This window comes from Daphnia magna, linkage group LG3, assembly GCF_020631705.1.
Source record: "Daphnia magna isolate NIES linkage group LG3, ASM2063170v1.1, whole genome shotgun sequence".
NCBI classification, from domain to species: domain Eukaryota; kingdom Metazoa; phylum Arthropoda; class Branchiopoda; order Diplostraca; family Daphniidae; genus Daphnia; species Daphnia magna.
The window spans coordinates 11,725,489-11,738,785 of NC_059184.1; the positions used below are offsets into that span (position 1 = coordinate 11,725,489).

General features: G+C 37.3%; 2 long non-coding RNA genes across 2 annotated transcripts; both read left to right on the top strand.

Moving 5' to 3' along the window:
* The first annotated feature begins 1,495 nt into the window (after positions 1-1,495).
* Positions 1,496-1,941, top strand: LOC123470534. Its single transcript, XR_006644226.1, has 2 exons — positions 1,496-1,633; positions 1,701-1,941. It is a non-coding gene; the product is annotated as an uncharacterized LOC123470534 (long non-coding RNA).
* Positions 1,942-4,275: 2,334 nt separating this feature from the next.
* LOC116918670 lies at positions 4,276-5,449 on the top strand. The gene is made up of 3 exons (XR_006644182.1): positions 4,276-4,364; positions 4,432-4,543; positions 4,612-5,449. It is a non-coding gene; the product is annotated as an uncharacterized LOC116918670 (long non-coding RNA).
* Positions 5,450-13,297: the final 7,848 nt, after the last annotated feature.

Genomic DNA, 13,297 nt, shown 5'->3' on the forward strand with positions numbered 1-13,297 from the left:
TTATCACCATCTCTTACAGCACAATTAAATATGCGCTTCGTTTACGTCAAGACTAAAACAGATATTGTAAACTTGTTGTTGCGACACGATATAGTTGTGAAATGATGAGGTGTGTCAACTGATATACATATATTATGCATGCAATAATATGTATGTAAATTTGAGCTTCATGATTGAACTATTATACATGCAACAATACAATTTGTTTCTGCTTATACAATTTTTTTTCTGCTGCTGGCGCCATGCATACACTGCGGTTTTTCCTTCAACTTTCTTATACATTGTTAAAATTAGAAAATTTTTAATGGCTATAAGTATAGGAGAGATTATACATCGACCAGGAACAGATTTATGTAAATGTATAATTTATGTAATAAATGTTTTATTTCATTAAATAAAAGTATCAATATCTTTTTTTTAAATCAATAGTAAAGATTTCATATTAACGGTAATGGTAACTTAATAAATGTTTTATTTCATTAAATTAAAGTATCAATATCTGTTTTTTGAAAATCAATAGTAAAGATTTCATAATAACGATAATGGTACTTAATAAATGTTTTATTTCATTAAATAAAAGTATCAATATCTGTTTTTTGAAAATCAAAAGTAAACATTTCATATGAACGAATATGAGTATATTTTTAAATATCGGAAAATAGTACATTTTAATAACAAATTTGACTATAACGAATTGTTTTTAATACGCAGATTGATTTCGACATAAAAATATATCATATTTTGTAATATAATATATCATTTTTTGGCCATAAAATATATCTTTCTCGTAAATGTCTTATTACGTAATTTATTATTACAGTTTTAACAATACTTATATCAGAACATTTTGAAAACAATATATGCTATCGTTTTTCGTTACCATATCTCTATTTTAAACATTTACATAATGTCGAAAAAAAATACATTTTTAACAGTGAAAATGTCCGTTTTAGTTTTTATTTATACCCTTAACGCACACTTAAATAAAATACCTAAATAATACAATAAAATAATATTAATAATGTATGATCAATTGATCAGTTATGATATTACAAACAGAATAGATTTGTGTGTAAAATACATTTTTCTTAAGTACTGATATTTGGATAACTTGTAAATTGTCCTTAAAAAAGGGAAAAAAATCTTTCATACGAAAAAAGTCAAGAAAATCAAAAATTTCGTAGAAAGAATAGAGAAGTTTCGTGGCAAAAAAGGTGCTATAGGGGATGGCCGTAGGCTACATTGAAATCAGGGATGGCACCGAGAACCGAAATCACAGCACCGAAAAAAAAAATCTTCGCATTGAATCGATGAAAAACCCAACATAGTCTCCGTGGTGGACTCCGACCCTTCGGTGGGATCGCGTGCTAAGTTTTGCCCTATCTTACGAGTGTCGCCGCCGAACGGTCAGTGCCACCGAATGGTCGGTGTCGCCGCCGAACGGTTGGTGTCGCCAGCGAATGGTCGGTGTCGCCGCCGATGGTTGGGGGAACAATCTGTTTATCGTCCAGACGACGTCTATCGTCTAGTTGACACTTATCGTTCGGACGACACTTATTATTATTAGATGTGGCCTGAGCTGACACAATGGACGATCACTTTGTAAGCTGTGGTGGAAAAGTGTTTCATCAAGGTATATATTATATATATGCATTACATTTTATGGACCTTAAAACTTTTCCTTTGTTGTGTAATTTAAGTGTGCCCGTGCCCGATGAAAACGATTGTGAAAGTAGTGATGAAAACGAGGAACCTTTAAGCGACGATGAGGCTGATTTTGGTGAAAACATTGATAATTGTGATGCAGAAGAGATTGATGATTCAACGGCAGACGATTCTATTGCATTGAATTAGGCAGTAATCTTCTATTGCCAAAAAATTTTTGGTTACATTTGCAAAATACTTTCTTCATTACCGCTGAAATAAACTGTTTTCTCATGATTTCTATCGGAGTCTTCATTTTATTAAAATGTTCTATTTACGCGTGCGCAAAGTACGTGCCAAGAAGATTTTTTTAATGTTTCCTCAATAATTTTACCACAGTGAATGAGTCCATAATAAAATGAGTCTAAATAAATCAAAATAAAGAATCATAGTAGTCGAGTAGTGCATCCTAAATACATTTGAATTTCGTCAAAAGTCCTCTGTTTCCAAAATGTGCAGCTAGTTAGAGCTAGTAATGCCTTCTGATAGTGGTATATTTTTTCTAGAAATTAAGCAATAAAAACTTGATTAAACATGAATTCGATAGCACCATTAGATGCACGACAAAATGGGCTTTCAGAAATGCACCAAGTTTGTAAGAAAATGTTGTTCTAAATGGTCGAACGAGAGGTTGTAAGAATCTGGTTTTGGGCGTCCCCCCCCCCCTCCCCCCAAAAAGCGCAAAATTTCATAATTAGTTTTTGAATAAACCAATAAACAAAACATTATAAATTTTACGGAAATGAATAGAACTCGTCGAGATCTATCGAATTCCGTGAAATTTGTAGTGAAAAAGTGATAATCAAATAATTTGAAAAAAGTTTCTTCGATTTCGTTTCCTCAGTAACATCCAGTACTGCGGTGAGCCGCAAAACGGAATCGTAGAAATTTTTTTTCAACTTTTTTCCAAATTTTTTGTTTTGGGTTGAGAACTATTCAAAAGCTCTGACAAGAGAATGCGTGGGAATTCTGAAAGAAGTCGATGGTTTTGTACCATGTCTAGATCTTTGGAGCTCACCAGGGATGCGAAAAGGCTATCTTGGAGTCGTCTTGCATTTCTTCAATCAACGGACTTTTAAGTATGATTCAATCGCCCTACTGTGCACTGCAATGGAGCAGCCTCATACAGGAGTCAATATTAAAACAACCTATTACTGTGGGTTGAAGGTCAATAATTCAGTTCATAAATTAAAATTAGGCCACCAATTCAAACTAATTAATGTAATTTATTCAATATAGAAATTCGGTCTGGGAATCGAAAGTGCTTTTCGTCATGTGACAGATGAAGGGTCAAACATCAGAAAAAGTCTTCAAGGGTATTCCGTTAAGTTCTCACGGCCCAAGTACGACATACCAACACCCGGCAGTGAAGAAACCCTGGACGATTCCAGTTGTGATGAAGATGATTCATCAAGCGTGGCTTCCTCTTCTGAATCGGGAGAATGGCTCGATAGTAATTCAGAAGAGAACGATGAATATGAGCTAACCACAGCCCAACAAGAGATGCAAGAAATGCAAAACAAGAATCGCGAAACGCTTGAAGAAATTTGTGACAATCGATTGTCTTGCATTGCTCATGTATTGACTACAGTCGTCAAGAAGGTAACCGACAAGCCAGAATCGCCATTTCAAAAATTGAAGAGAGCCATAGTTAGATTTGTAAACAGATTCAACAAATCTGGCGTCGCAGTAGAGCAACTGAAGCGGGAAATCATGCTATCTTTATTTAAAATGCCAAATACTCGCTGGATGTATTTTTATTACGTCTCACGTCGTTTGAACAAAGTATGGCTGCCGTTCTACAGCATCTGACACACAAGAGGATGGACCATATAGTTCACTCAGGTGGAGATAAAATTTAGCGTTGACCTCTTGGCGCCCTTTGCTCATGCGGTAACCTTTTTAGAAGGGGAGCAGTACGCAACATCCTCGAGCGTCATTCCGATTCTTCTCACTCTAAAAGAACATCTGTCCAAACCTGACAGCGCTGAACCGATTTTGTTGTACCAGAACGTCCACCCGGAATTACTTACAGTTTTTGAAGAGCGCTTTAAACGGTTCTACTATCCTGGTGCGAATGGGTTTGACCCCACATACTTGATCGCAACTTTGCTTCATCCCAGCAAGACTCTTCAAATTGACGAAGAACTCTTCGACTATGGCAAGGCATGCTTAAACGCCTACGCTACGGATTTTGCAAGGCAGAAGGATTTGGAGAAAAAGGTAAAATTGTAGAAGTTGGTTTTCATTCTATAACAATTTTTAATAAAACTTTTTGTTGTACAAAATAAGACGGAGAAGGCATATACTCTCATCAGGCCGTCTTCTCCACAACCATCCAGTACTAGAACAGAAGATGCCACCAGAGTTGTTCTGATCGATTTGAAGATCGAGATCGATTGATCGATCGATCACTTTTTCGCGATCGAGATCGAGATCATCGATCACTCCGAAGAGATGGGATCGAGATCGAGATCGAAAGGGCTGGGATCGAGAATCAATTCGACTGTGGTGCCACCTATGAGTTGCAATCAAAGCTCTTATCTTTTTCTCTTATTTTTCAGACGACGAGTCGACGAGGATCTTCACGTGGTGTTTTTCTTTTACGTTGTTAGTTAATTCTCGGCTCTGTGTGTTTACAAGGTGCAAGCTGGTATAAGGTATTATTTACTGTCAATAGATTGTGTATGTTCTTTCTATTTATTTGTTTTTTTTTTATCAAAATAGTTTTCGATAGTTTTATTTTCTGCATTCTACAGACCAGTCTGAATCAGATGGCTTCTGTCGATAGTCGTGTAGCTTCATCAAACTCAGAAGAACACTCCGAAGAAATAAATGTGTGAGTACATTAATCTTAAATGTTTAGCTTAATTCCCTCATTAGCTAAATAATAAAATTCGATATCAGTGAGGAAGATGCTGCTGCAGGTACTTCCAGTGCTAATGCCAATCGTTGTAAAAAAGCTAGTGCTGGCAAACAATCTACCACGGAATCCGGAAATAAACTGTTTTTGAAAATTGATCGAGATCGAGATCGATTCGATCAATTCGATCAAAAAAGAATCGCGATCGATTTCGATCATTTCGATCAAAAATTTGGTGGGATCGAGATCGAGATCATCGATTGCCATTTGGTGATCGATGCCCAACACTGGATGCCACACACGAGTGTTTAAAGTCTTACCGTCCACCAAAGCGCGATGCTCCGAAAGCTGATGAACCTGAACCATTATTCAAGATCAGGAGAACAGCACCGAAGACATCTACTCTGATCGCCGATGAACCTCAGTTTCCTACCGAAGAAAAGATGAAAATCGTGTTGGCTGTCTACTCCCAAATTCTTGATTCGGTGAAACTGGAAAGTATTCCTGTCTCCCCGGAAGACAAGAATGACGTGGAAAAGTTTTGGATCGCACATTCTCACCAGTTCTCCATTCTTTCAAAAGTCGCATTCAAATTTACATAGATTCCAGCAACCTCTGCATCCGTTGAGCGACTATTTTCTCACAATGGATTGAAAAGCAAAGGGAGACGAGCCAATATTGGTCCTAGACTCCTTGAAGCCAAAACATTGGCCACTTATAATCGCAAATTCAGTAAAAGAGGATCACAAAACATTCCAAAGTCAATTGAAATGGTTCACAAAACCAACTTCAATCACGGAACAAAAAAAAATAAACAAAATGAGACGAAAACGTAAAATTTATAAATTTTTATTATTTATTTATTTATCGAGTTATAATCGAGTATTTTTTTTAATTATTCAGTATTCATTCGGTTTAATTTTTTTAAATTGCTGAATACTATCTAGTTTTATCTAGTTTCTATTTTGACGAATAAAAAGTATTCGTATTTAGTTTAATCTAGTTTTTCAAAAAACTGAGTTGACAACACTAGGCTACAAGGAAAACCTTCAATGTTCGAGTAAAATAAATAAAAATCTATAATTCACTTGGAAAAATGCTAAGAATTCTCCTAATTCAATTTAGTTGCTTGCTGAGGAAATAGCCGCTGAAGCATAATGAACTCAAAAATAGTTTTAAAACATGCCAGATTACTTTAGTCATAATGAAACTGATGGCGAAAGCTCCTATGACGATTATGTCGACCAGGAAGAAATAAGTAACGATGAGGTGGAAGGGAGCGAATGCGGAAGTAATACTGATAACGAGGAACAAGTCGGGGAACAGATGTGGCATATTTAATAGCAATGCATCATGTTTCAGAACTCCATCTCAACACGTAGCTAAGATTCTCATATTAAATACACTTTCTGCTACGATTCCATAAAAGCTAAATTTTTCCGCCAATTGTATCACGTCATTTTAAAATTATAATTCTATATTACCTTCTCTTGTCTGTATTGAAAACAAGAAAAGTACATTTCTAAATGGAACTAAAATCCCTTCTTATTATTGCAGTGAAATATATTACACCATGATCTTTTATTATTTCATTAACTAAATTCTGATAACATTTCGTATGCTGTGTGGGTTCATTGGGATTCTCAGTAATTTAAAAATATTTATAGTCATTCCATAAAAAAAAATAGATCCCAATGCACCACTAGATGCACTGGATTACGAGGATTGAATAAATGATAATCTTAAGCATGATTAGTAATGTTTAATGCTCAAACGAGCATTCGAAAGTTTTGAAGTTTTGACACATTTCCCCTTCCCCGAAATTTAAGCAAAAATTCAAAAAAATTCTTTGTGACCTTATTCTTGGTCGTAAATTCAAATATCTTATACAAATGGATAGCTCTCGACAAGATCTATCCAATTGTGTAAAATTTATCATACAAAAAAAGAAAAACCAAAATTTTCAAAAAGGGATTCTACTTTCCCGTTTTTGTGGTTCAGCGCAATACTCAACCTGTCTGACAAAATGGAAAAGTAGAATCACTTTTTGAAAGAGAACTTTAAACAACCTTCTCTATGTAATTTATCGTAGTGTAATGTTTACATTCAAAATCATCAACTGACGGCTACTTGACACGGTAAAACGACATCTATAGTTATAAATCGAAAGCTGATACCAGCCACACTTAACATATCGGACAGCATCACACATTGTTTTGTGTGCAGTTAATTTCAACTGTGTATCCTTACTTCTTCTTGTAATTAAAAAATATGTATAGATATCGTGAACTTAATGGTAGGCAAGAACTGAAAGATATGTTAAGTGTGGCTAGGTATCAGCTTTCAAAGAAAATCTAGATGGCGTTTTACCGTGTCAAATAGCCATCAGCAGATGATTATTAATGTAAACATCATCCTATAATAATGTATTTAAAAAAAATTAGATAAAAATGGTTCTTTAAGTTTCTTTTAGAAAATCGTAATATCGAACTACATATTAAAATTACACTTAAGGAAAAATTTGCACTGATAATAATGGTAAGATTTAAAAAAACTTTTTCTACAGAGTGCTTTATGGGACTAAAACATCAGATGGGATTGGGCTCAATTGCGATTGAGATGGTGCAACTCAGCATCCGCTGTAGGTCAATTATAGGAATGGATATATCTTGATAAAATCCATCCATTTCTTTAAGAATGTTGCTTAAAAAGTACTTATTGGAGTAGTAAACCACTTCACCATTTTTCAGGTTGGTCGGTGCGGTTTAGCGGGTCTAAGGTAACCCCCATCTCCCAGTAATGCGTGCAATTTAAATAATTTTTTGTGGGGAAATATAAGACCAAAAATAAAAAATTAATTGGAAATAGATAGTTCTTGATAAGGGCTATCTATTTCTGTATAATCAATGAAAAAATATTCTTGCACAAAAAAGTTTCAAAAACAATAAATTTTTTACTTAAGACTTTAGGATCGTGTATATCTGGGCACCACTAAAACTCGGGGTTCGGGGGTCGGGGAACTAAAACTCGGGGAATGGACTCGGGGGTCGTCATTTTCCCCGAGTTTTAGTGCCCTCAAACGGGGAACGGGGTAAACAAAAAAAGACTAAAACTCGGGGAATGGACTCTCGGGAAAAACTCGGGAAAAAGACTAAAACTCGGGGAATGGACTCGGGGTTGATATTTTTTTAAACTTACTACTAACAAACCAAAAAACTTTTGCCTTCTCGAGTGTACTTCTTCGGTATAAATCTTTTCTTGAATCAGCTATCGAAATAAATATTTAAATGTTATAAAAGTACAATAAAAATAAACGTTGTTTACGCTAATATTCGTAGGCCTACAGGCATAACTGCTCGCAGTTAATAGAAATCCCAAGAGACCCCGAATCCTCATCAATATTTCGAGGTCATTTTTTTGCATCGAATGTGTCGAACTGTGTGAGCAATAAGTCCGTGTTCAGTTACTTGCACTTGCAAGTGACGCCTGTTTTATTTTGCTGGTTAATTTTGGTGAAAATGACAAAAACCTTGCAGGGTTTCGCAGCAAACCAAGTGAATAAATGGTTGGCGGACCTCGAACCCACGGATAAAGTGCCTTTTAGACTATCTGGAGGATATGTCTATATCTACACGTGGAAAGGATGTCCCAACAAAAAAGGTGATTATTGCAAAGTGATTATTTTTTCTTATGGCTCTTATTTCGGGGTTAGTTGCGTGGATTCGAATAACGATTAGACAGGGATTGTAAACAATTTAGATTTTGTAATGGGATATAAAATAATTAAGAAACTTTAAAAGCATTTGGTTTCAGCTTCTTTAAATCTAATCGCTTCTATGATTCTTAACATTAGATGACTGGCGTAAAGATGGATACCGTTTTTTGCAAAACGGTAACAGTTCATTTGACTTCAATGGGATGGAGGGGGAAAAGATCTACTTCAGGTTGCAAACTAAAGACGAACCCGAAGAAGAAATACTCTTTAAGAGGTACGCTTACTTACTTAAAAATCAGGACTATGCAAACACAGTAATTGTTCAATACGCGGGCGACAAAAAAGAGGCTGTTGGATTCCCACATGGAAACGCGAAAAAAAAATCAAAAACATCTGTCGATTTCGTCGGTACGTGCCCCTCTCTCTTGAAAGCAATGAAAGCAGAAGAAGGCACTCCTATTCAGGTTTATCGTAAAACGTTAGTCTCTTGCCCAAGAGAACTTGATAGACATGCTATTAATGCGCCCAAAGATGTGAAACAAGTTGCCAATGTTCAGTTTCAACGAAGACTAAAATCAGAGTTAAGTAGCAACGGACTCTGGAATTTGATGCATATCATCGACGACACCAAATTTGTCAAGCGCTTAGCTATCGACAAGGACAACCTAATGATATTTTGCTTTCAAGATGACTTGCTGGACAAATTTAAATGTGTCTTAAATAGAAAAGATTTAAGACCTCAGCAATTGTCTTATGACACAACATTCCTGCTAGGAGATTTTTATCTTACTTTCCTAGTCTTCCGCGAGACGGCATTCTCATCCGTTCCAGCAATCCCGTGCATTTATTTCATACACGAACGGAAATTACTTGAGACACATGAAGAGTTTTGGTCTCTGGTTGTTAGATATGTCCCTGAATTGACATCATGCAAAAACACCTTCATAGTAACCGATCAAGAAGCTGCAATAGTAAGCGCCATAAAAAAATTTCTCCCAGATATGGATTTTTTCCGTTGCTTCAACCATGTAGTTGATGACATCAAGAGAAAAATCGATACCATTGTCGGCCTTACCGCGGAAGAAAAAAAGGAATATTCGGATCAATGTCGAGAATTATTCTCACTAAGGTCCAAAACCGATTATTATGAACGTTTGTCTGAAATGCAAACAAAATGGAACCAGCAATTTATTACTTATTACAGTAAAAACATAAGACCAGATATCGACCGAATCGGTGCTTGGCCTTGTAATAAATATGGGGTTTCCAAAATTACTACGAATCAATCGGAGTCGCTCAATTGTGTCATAAAAGGCCTCAACAATTGGAAGGAGTATCCAATCGATGCCATGGTACTGAGCCTCTTCCAGCTCTCGCAATACTACAATGCTGAGATCATGCGAGGTCGTTACAACTACGGCCAACACCGAATTCTTCCAAAACTAGCAAATCTTTACAATGCAGAGAAAGACAAGCCCAATCTTCCTGAAATGGTTGATCCAGCAACCATCGTCCAGACAATTCAAGATGCTGAAAAGGACATCAACACGCATTTTCAAAAGTGTGACTTGAACGTAGCTCCCTTCAAAAATGTCGTCGTGACCAAATACGATGAAGAACGACTCTCTGTGTACGAGAGAGCACTTTCAGTCGTAAATGACAAAGATGGAATATCCATACGGCCACACACAGGTCAATTCGTCGTCAAAGGTACTCTAGGTACCTCACATGTTGTAACGCTTTTCCCGAAAATAACCTGCACATGCGCAGGAGCAGGAAATTGCTACCATGTATTAGCCTGTGACATGGCCATAGGTCGGTGACAAACAAAGTCGAAAAAACCGAACGCGATAGCATATCGTAAGAGGAGAAGGAAGTATGCGGATAAGAGATCCGGGAGGAAACGCCCAAGAAAACTTGATAAACCTCGGAAGAACAACAACAGCGAAACTGAAACTGGAAACAACGATGACGATAATGCTTTGGGGAATGCGTACGATGCATTATTTATTAATGATATAAAGGACAAGAAACGCCATTTACTTTCATTGAACAAGGAGAAAGAAAATATAATTAACAACGGGTTCCAATCAACTGAAAAGATAAAGTCGTTCTCTGACTGTTACGAATCATCTGATATTGATTCCGCCACAAGCTTTGGAAGTGAACGTGACAGGCGGAGGGAGATGACCAGAGAAGCAGCACGCACAAAGTGGAATGATGGACAGATTTTGCGCTTTGCCGATCTACATCCAGAACTTCATCAAAACGAGGACAATGTCATTTTGAAAGAAAAGGTAACTAATTTGTCCCCTTCTTATTACAAATCTACAAAAATTTTTTATTTAAGGTTGAGGTGTCGAGCAACAGTTTGGTTCTGAACGGGTTGCATATCCCTACCATTTCTGATGATGATCTTTTTCGTGATGATGAACTTCAGCCGTTTGGAATATTGGGACCAATTGTTGGTAATCAACTAGTTTTTGCGGCAATCTTAAAACACAAATTAATAACCTTTTCGGTAAATTAGACACAACAAGATCAGTGTATCAACGAGAATCAGCTGGACTTTTGCTGAATGAAAACAAGCTCCATACGTTACCAGAAGCCGCCGGCAATTGTCGAGATTCTCGATGTCAGTCAGCAGTAGAACCTGTTTCCAGTCGTCCTACACGTTCGACCACAAGAACACTGCCACGTTCAATTTCACGATCACGTTCACCTAGACGGTCACGTTCTTACTCCCTCTGTCGTTCTCGTTCCCCCTCTCGTTGTCGTTCTCGGTCCATCTCACGTTCTCGTTCTCTCTCCTTTTCTCGTCCTTGCCCCCTCTCTCGTTCTCACTCCAGCTCTCACTCCCGCTCTCGGTCTCGTTCTCGCTCTCTGTCTCGTTCCCGCTCTCGTTCCCGTTCATGTTCCCGCTCTCGGTCTCGTTCCCGCTCTCGTTCTCGTTCCCACTCTCGGTCCCGTTCTCGCTTCCATTCACGTTCTACTTCAAGTAAACGCTCGCTTCTTAAAATTCCTTGTAAGTACGAGACCGACGAAGAACTAGAGATTGCGATAGCCGAATCTGAGTTTGAGCAACCCGTGATCCTAAACCAAAGAAATGGAGAAAAATTGCAACAAGATGAGATTGAAGAAATTGGGCAGCCAAACCGGTGGCTGTCAACAAAAATCATCAATGCAGCCATGGAACTCATACGCCAGAAGTTCCCAGAAATCGGAGGGCTATTTAATTGCCAATGGGGGGCAATGTTGGAGTTTAATACGGCTAACTCCCAAAAATGGATCCAAATACTCTTTAATAATAGAGATCATTTTGTTGTTGCAGCTAAAAGTTTTGGATCGAGCCTTTATGTGCTGCTGTACGACAGCAACTGGAACGGAAATGAACCTGATCAACATTTCATCTTTTGCATCGCAAAGATTGAGAAAAGTTTTGATAAGAATCTCTTCGTTGGGCTGATGGACTGTGAAAAACAAAGAGAATGTGGAAGCTGCGGACTGTATACGATCGCATTTGCAACGGCGATAGCGCACTCGTTTAATCCATCTGAATTGAGATTTGATGTCTCAAAACTTCGCTCCAATCTCATGGAGTGCCTTCATAATGGAGAAATAGTTCCTTTTCCAACCAAAGGAATCAGGACTCGATCAAATTGGAGACCGAAGAAGAAAGTCTCAACACCCATTTATTGCGTGTGTAGGATGCCCGACTTTGGGGACCGTATTAATATTCCTGCAAGATATCGCGTGATGGCGCAGTGCAACTCTTGTAAGAACTACTACCACCAGCAATGTGAAGGAATTCCGCAGGCTGCCATAGATTCCAAAAAAACTCCGTGGATTTGTTCGTTGTGCATGCTTTAAACTCTAACTCTTTTCTCTCTCCAATACAGAAATTGTAAAACAGAAATAAAACCTTTTTAAAAACTAATACTGAGAAAAAAATATTACAAAATGCATATCATTTATAGCTAGAATCTAGATCTAGTCATAGTAAAGTCTGCAACTGAATGAAATTTCAAAATTTATTGTACTTTTATAACATTTAAATATTTATTTCGATCGCTGATTCAAGAAAAGATTTACACTGAAGTACACTCGAGAAGGCAAAAGTTTTTTGGTTTGTTAGTAGTAAAAAAAATATCAACCCCGAGTCCATTCCCCGAGTGTTAGTCTTTTTTGTTTACTCCCGACCCCGAGTTCATTCCCTGAGTTTTAGTCTTTTTTTTTTGTTTACTCCCGACCCCCGAGTCCATTCCCCGAGTTTTAGTTTTTTTTGTTTACCCTGACCCCCGAGTCCATTCCCCGAGTTTTAGTATTTTTTTGTTTACCCCGTTCCCCGTTTGAGGGCACTAAAACTCGGGGAAAATGACGACCCCCGAGTCCATTTCCCTAGTTTTAGTTCCCCGACCCCCGAACTCCGAGTTTTAGTGGTGCCCTGTATATCTCTGGAGCGCAAAAACTACAAAAAAATTTTCCAAAATTTTTTTGTTTAGAAAAATTATCTTATTTATTTTACAGAAATGAAAAGCCCTTATCAAGCGCTATATATTTCTGCAAAATTTAACCATTTTGGTCTTATAGTTTTCCCGCAATAAATTATTTAAATATTAAGTATTATTGGGAATTGGGGATTACCGAATACCCGCTAAACCGCAACGACCTACCTGAAAAATGGAAAATCGGGTTCCTCTTCCAATTAGTACTTTTTAAGCAATATTTTTGCATAAATTGACAAATCTTATCAAGATATATCCATTTATATAATTTATTTTTATTTTCGACTTATAGTTTCCCGTATCATTATGTTGCGAACGGGGGATTAAAGGCAAAAACCTTTCATACTTTTCAGTTTTGTATTGGACAACTCGCCCAGACACGCTCGTTAGTCGAGCTCAACATGTACAGTATCCTGGACAAAAATCCGAACACCGATTTAATTTTTTAAAGCCACCTATTAGCGGGGTAGCGGGTTTTTTGTTTTTTTTGTAAAGGGGGAGGGTAGACGG